This window comes from Nothobranchius furzeri, chromosome 5 (assembly GCF_043380555.1).
Source record: "Nothobranchius furzeri strain GRZ-AD chromosome 5, NfurGRZ-RIMD1, whole genome shotgun sequence".
In the NCBI taxonomy this organism is placed as follows: Eukaryota; Metazoa; Chordata; class Actinopteri; order Cyprinodontiformes; family Nothobranchiidae; genus Nothobranchius; species Nothobranchius furzeri.
In genome coordinates, this window is record NC_091745.1 from 55,103,990 (window position 1) to 55,110,249 (window position 6,260).

The 6,260-nt window shown below is 48.3% G+C and overlaps 1 long non-coding RNA gene across 1 annotated transcript; it reads right to left on the minus strand.

Annotated features, from left to right (window-relative positions):
* Positions 1 to 830: 830 nt before the first annotated feature.
* LOC129163373 (uncharacterized) lies at positions 831 to 1,419 on the minus strand. Its single transcript, XR_008563235.2, has 3 exons — positions 1,265 to 1,419; positions 968 to 1,153; positions 831 to 902 (listed from the first exon to the last, which is right to left on the minus strand). It is a non-coding gene; the product is annotated as an uncharacterized lncRNA (long non-coding RNA).
* Between the last annotated feature and the right edge of the window lie 4,841 nt (positions 1,420 to 6,260).

Sequence of the window (6,260 nt, forward strand, 5' to 3'; positions counted from 1 at the left end):
ACAGGACAACCAACCAAGCACACACACACACACACACACACACCTAAGAATAGTTTAGAGAAAAATCGGACTGTGGGAGGAAGCCGGAGTACCCAAAGAAAGCCCACACATGCACAGGGAGAACATTCAAACTCCATGCAGTAAAACCCCAGGTTGGGATTTGAACCCAGGACCTTCTTGCTGCAAGGCAACAGCACCAACCACCACACCACTGTGCAGCCCTTGTTATCCTGACTATGACTTTCAGGGCTCTACATGTTCAGCCCCCTTTCTATAATAATGAACTGTTAAAGCCATATGCTCCAACTCAAGCCCTCAGGTCCACAAACCAGAACCTTCTAGAAGTTCCAAACACCAGATATAATAGTCGTGGCGATCGTTCCTTTCAGGCTGTTGCACACAAACTTTGGAATGAACTTCCTTTATCTTCACATAGTATTGGACACATTATAAAAAACAGCTCAAGACCCCTTTACTTAAAGCTGCTTTTGTGATTTCTCCATCTGATGTTTAATTATCTTTCATTTGTTTTAGGACATTTTTGTACTTGGATTTATGATATAATAATAATAATAATAATATATATATATATATATATATATATTATTTTATGATTTGACCGTTTTATTTAAAACAGCTCCTAACTATTTTGTTTTTTTCTGATGTTTACTTTCTGCCATCTTTATTTTATAATATTTGGTTGTTTTGTATTTATGATCATTTTATGACTTTATGATTTGTTTTGTTCTTCATTGTTAAGCACTTTGTGTCATGTTTGAGGGTAATTTCTTGACCCACGACATGAAGAATCACCACCGAGAGACAGAAGGTAAGTTTAAATGATTTATTTTGAATGGGAGAGGTAGCCGAAGCTTCTGTAGGACTGGAGGGATCTGTGGGGTCTGAGAGAGGAAAAGAGGTCAGAGTCTGGAGCAACGTGAGACGATGATGAAAAAATAAGGCTTACTGTTTCCTGGATGATCCGGTATTTTGTGGGGGGTTAGTCAGACCTGGCTGGATGGGGAGACCGAGGAGCTGCAGGTGGATAGGTGGGTGACGGAGAGCTGGCGATCAGGGGCAAACAGCAGGACTGGAATGTGGTTGATGGTTCTGGAGGTATAGCAGAGAGTGGAGATGAAAAGATGACTGGAACCTGGAGGAATCAGGAGGGCAGAGGAGGTTAACTGCCAGAAGGGCAGGAACAGGTGGACAAACAAATTCTAAAATAGTTTTTAGGAAGGTCAAAAGGAGGGCTAGAAACTACCCAAGACTGAGTATCATCTGGCAATGGTGAGATGTCCAGCTGCTCCTTAAATCCCCTGATCGCTGATGAGCTGATTTGGCACAGCTGGGCTCTCCAGACACACCCACCTGCAAACAACACTCAGCAGAGATGGTTATGCAGCACAGATCATGACAGTACCCCCCCCCCCCCCCCCCCCCCCCCCTCAAAGGCCGACACCCGGCGGCCGCGCAGAGGAGGAGGAGGAGGCAGCAGCAGAAGACCGAGCGGCGTCAAAGTCTCTGATGAGAGAAGGGTCCTCAATCCAGGAACTGGGGACCCACTGGCGATGTTCTGGACCGTAACCCTCCCAGTCCACCAAGAACTGACGCCCCCGGCCCCTGGGCCTGACGTCCAGCAGGCGCCGAACACGAAAGCCAAGTCCACCATCAGTGAGACGAATAGGAGAAGGGGGAGCAGGAACAGGGCACAACGGACTGGACGAGACAGGTTTCAGGAGGGAAACATGAAAGACAGGGTGGATCTTCAAAGACTGGGGCAGGACAAGACGGACAGAACAGGGACTGAGAACCTCCTGAATGGGATATGGGCCAATGAAGCGAGGTGAAAGTTTCCTAGTTGTACCCTTGAGACCAATATCTTTGGTTGACAGCCAGACCTGTTGACCTGGACTGTACACGGGCGCGGGTCTGCGGTGTCGATCTGCCAGCCGTTGGTTGCGCTCTTTGGTGTGCTGAAGGGCCGCCCGGGTTCGGATCCATGTTCTCCTTGCCCGGCGGATAAACTGAGGGACTGTGACAGAGGAGGATAAATCCGAAGGGAACAGGGGAGGTTGGTAACCAAGGGATGATTCAAACGGGGACTTACTGGTTGCAGTGGAAACGTGGGTGTTGTGTGCGTACTCGATCCATGGGAGTTGGGTGCTCCAGCTGGTAGGGTTTGAAGAGCAGACACATCTGAGCATAGCCTCCAACTCCTGATTGAGCCGCTCGCACTGACCGTTAGTTTGGGGGTGGTAACCAGAACTCAGGGAAACACGGGCCCCCCAATAAGGTGGCAAACTCCTTCCAGACCCTGGAGAGGAATTGGGGGCCGCGATCTGACAAGATCTCTGATGGGATGCCATGAAGCCTGAAAACATGGGTTATGAGGAGGTTAGCGGTTTCAGTGGATGATGGAAGGGATTTCACTGGAACAAAATGACAGGCTTTTGAAAATCTATCGATTATAGTGAGAATTGCAGAAAAACCTTTGGAGAGGGGTAGGCCAGTAACGAAGTCCACTGCTATATGCGACCATGGGCGAGATGGAATGGGGAGAGGATGTAACAGTCCTGCCGGGGGTTGATTGGTGGTTTTATTATGGGCACAGACATGGCAGGCGTTGATGTACTCTTTAGTGTCATTAAACATGGAGGGCCACCAGAATGACCTGCGGATCAGGGCGAGAGTGCGACCAATTCCAGGGTGAATGGAAAATTTGGCAGTATGTGCCCAGTGGATCACTGCTCCTCAAACCTGTTGAGGCACAAACAGTTTATTGGGAGGACCATTACCTGGGTCAGGATCAGTGCGTTGGGCGTCCAGAACTTTGTTAGTGATGTCCCAGGAAACAGCTCCTACAACACAAGATGGAGGAAGGATAGTGGTGGGTTTAATGTCTCTGTCTGAAGCGTACTGGCGGGATAGAGCATCTGGTTTGACATTCTTTGATACGGGGGTGTAGGAAATGATGAAATTGAAGCGTGTGAAGAACAGGGACCACCGGGACTGTCTGGGGTTTAACCTCTTGGCCTCTTTCAGGTAAGCAAGGTTTTTATGGTCTGTCCAGATAATGATGGGATGCTCGGAACCTTCAAGCCAATGGCGCCACTCTTCCAGAGCCAATTTGATGGCTAGCAGCTCTCGGTCTCCCACATCATAGTTTTGCTCCGCCTGAGAGTTTCTTTGAAAAGAAAGCACAGGGATGTAATAGATTATCTGAAGGTGACATTTGAGATAGGACAGCACCAACGCCAGAATCTGAAGCGTCGACTTCCATGGTGAACTGAACAGACGGATCAGGGCGAACCAAAACAGGAGCTTGAGTGAAACGTGTCTTTAACTCCTGAAAAGCCTCTTCAGCGTTAGCTGACCACACAAAGGCTCTTTTAACAGAAGTCAACTGCATCAAGGGAGATGCCACCTGGCTGTAGCCACGAATAAAACGCCGATAAAAATTTGCAAACCCGAGGAAACGTTGAAGCTGTTTGCGGGTAGTGGGAGTTGGCCAGTCACGGACAGCTTCAACCTTTTCTGGGTCTGTTCTCAGCTTTCCCTTCTCCAGAACAAATCCCAGAAATTTCACTGAGGAAACGTGGAATTCGCATTTTTCAGCCTTGACGAAAAGGCGGTTCTCCAGAAGGCGTTGTAGGACAGCGCGGACATGTTGATGGTGTTCGGAAACGGTACTGGAAAAAAATCAGAATGTCGTCGAGGTATACAGTGACAAATGAATTGATATAGTCAGAGAGTACGGAGTTTACCAGGGACTGGAACACTGCGGGAGCATTGGTCAGGCCAAAAGGCATGACAAGGTACTCGTAGTGGCCCAGAGGTGTCTTGAAGGTCGTTTTCCACTCGTCACCCTCCTTGATCCTTACAAGATGATAAGCGTTGCGGAGATCTAATTTGGTGAAGACGGTTGCATTCTGTACAGGGTCAAAGGTGGAGGAAAGCAGAGGCAGAGGATATTTGTTCTTGACTGTTATTTGATTTAACCCTCGATAGTCGATACAAGGACGCAGGGAACCATCTTTCTTTGAAACAAAGAAGAACCCTGCGCCCAAGGGAGAAGTGTATGGACGAATCAGACCTGATGCTAAGGACTCAGAGATGTACGTGGTCATGCATTCATGTTCAGCTTTAGAAAGACTGTACAACCTGCTGGATGGGAATGTGGCATCAGGAAGCAGGTCGATACTGCAATCATATGGACGATGGGGAGGTAAGGATGCAGCTCGATCTTTGCTGAAAACTGCTTGTAGGTCATGATATTCTGATGGCACTGAAGAAAGGTCCGGAATGGGTGGAGGACTGGAAGCAGGAACCTGGACCGGAAGGCTAGCGGACAACAAACAGTGGGACAAGCAGTAAGGACTCCAAGCAGCAACTTGACCAGTCTTCCAGTCGATGTGGGGGTTGTGCATGCTAAGCCATTCATGTCCTACGACGACTGGAAACTGAGGAGAGGGAAAAACAAAAAATGCAATGATTTCTTGGTGGTTACCAGACACTTGCAACTTGACAGGCTCCGTTCGGTGGGTGATGGTAGTGAGCGCGTTGCCATCCAATGATGAAACCTGAACTGGAGTGAGAAGAGGTGTCGTTGGAATTCTCAGTTTAGTGACCACAGACTGATCTAGAAGATTCCTCTCACAACCAGAATCAAGCAGGGCTGTAGTTAAAAAAGGCAGCTGATTAAAAAAAACAGTGCAGGTCAATACACACCGGGAGGCTTCTTTGTTAGTGCTGCTACCCACCAGAACTCCCGGACTTACTGGTGGGCTCTCCCTTTTGGGCGAATATGACAGTTGGGTAGAAAGTGACCAGACAAACCACAGTACAGACACAGTTGGGAGGAGATGCGACGTTGTCTCTCTTCTGGGGTCAGACTAGCCCGGCCTATCTGCATGGGAACCTCTGGAGGAATTGAGGCAGAAGCAAAAGCAGACGGCAGAGCTGGAGGAATAGTGGAACGAGCGGTCTGATGGGTATGATAACTGGGCAAGGCAGACCTGGGACGGGTCTTGAGTCTTTTCTCAATGCGAATAGCTAGAGTGATAAGATCCTCCAGAGTGCCAGGTTCAGGACACAGGGCTAGTTGGTCCTGGATTTTGTCGTGGAGGGCTTGAGTAAAAGCTCCTTTTAATGACTCCTCATCCACACTAGAAGTGATAGCTAATGTTCTGAATTCAACTGCAAAGTCTGAAACCGTTTGTTTTTCTTGCTTCAGATTCCAAATGGCCCGGGCTATTTCTGAGGGTGTCTCTGATTTACCAAAAGTTCTATTAAAATCTACGAGGAAGTTGTCTAAGGAACCTCTAAGGAAACTAGGTTCCCGACTTTTTGCCTCAGCCCACTGTAAGGCACGACCTCGGAGCAGACTGACAATGTAAGAAATTTTTGCGGGATCACTAATAAATGCTTCTGGGGTTCTTTCAAACGCTAACATGCATTGGAGAAGAAAACGTATTTTGCCGGACTCACCGGAGAAGGTATCGGGAGGAGGCGAGTCTGCAACCCGGAAGTGCCAATATGTAGACGGACCAGGCTGAACCGGAGGTAGTTGAGGTGGAGGTGGAGAAACTGAAGCAGCCGGAACAGATAGCTTTTCATTTAGTTCCCTTAATCTGGAGTCTAACTGGAACAAACGTTGGTTAGTGTTGGCTTGATGTTCGAGGAGAGTCTGTATGGATTGTTCATGTTGGGCAAAAGCTGTGGATATAACGGACGGTAGTGATTCGACAGCGGGGTCAGGAGTTTGGCCAGATGATTCTGTCATGTTTGAGGGTAATTTCTTGACCCACGACATGAAGAATCACCACCGAGAGACAGAAGGTAAGTTTAAATGATTTATTTTGAATGGGAGCGGTAGCCGAAGCTTCTGCAGGACTGGAGGGATCCGTGGGGTCTGAGAGAGGAAAAGAGGTCAGAGTCTGGAGCAACGTGAGACAATGATGAAAAAATAAGGCTTACTGTTTCCTGGATGATCCGGTATTTTGTGGGGGGTTAGTCAGACCTGGCTGGATGGGGAGACCGAGGAGCTGCAGGTGGATAGATGGGTGACGGAAAGCTGGCGATCAGGGGCAAACAGCAGGACTGGAATGTGGTTGATGGTTCTGGAGGTATAGCAGAGAGTGGAGATGAACAGATGACTGGAACCTGGAGGAATCAGGAGGGCAGAGCAGGTTAACTGCCAGAAGGGCAGGAACAGGTGGACAAACTAATTCTAAAATAGTTTTTAGGAAGGTCAAAAG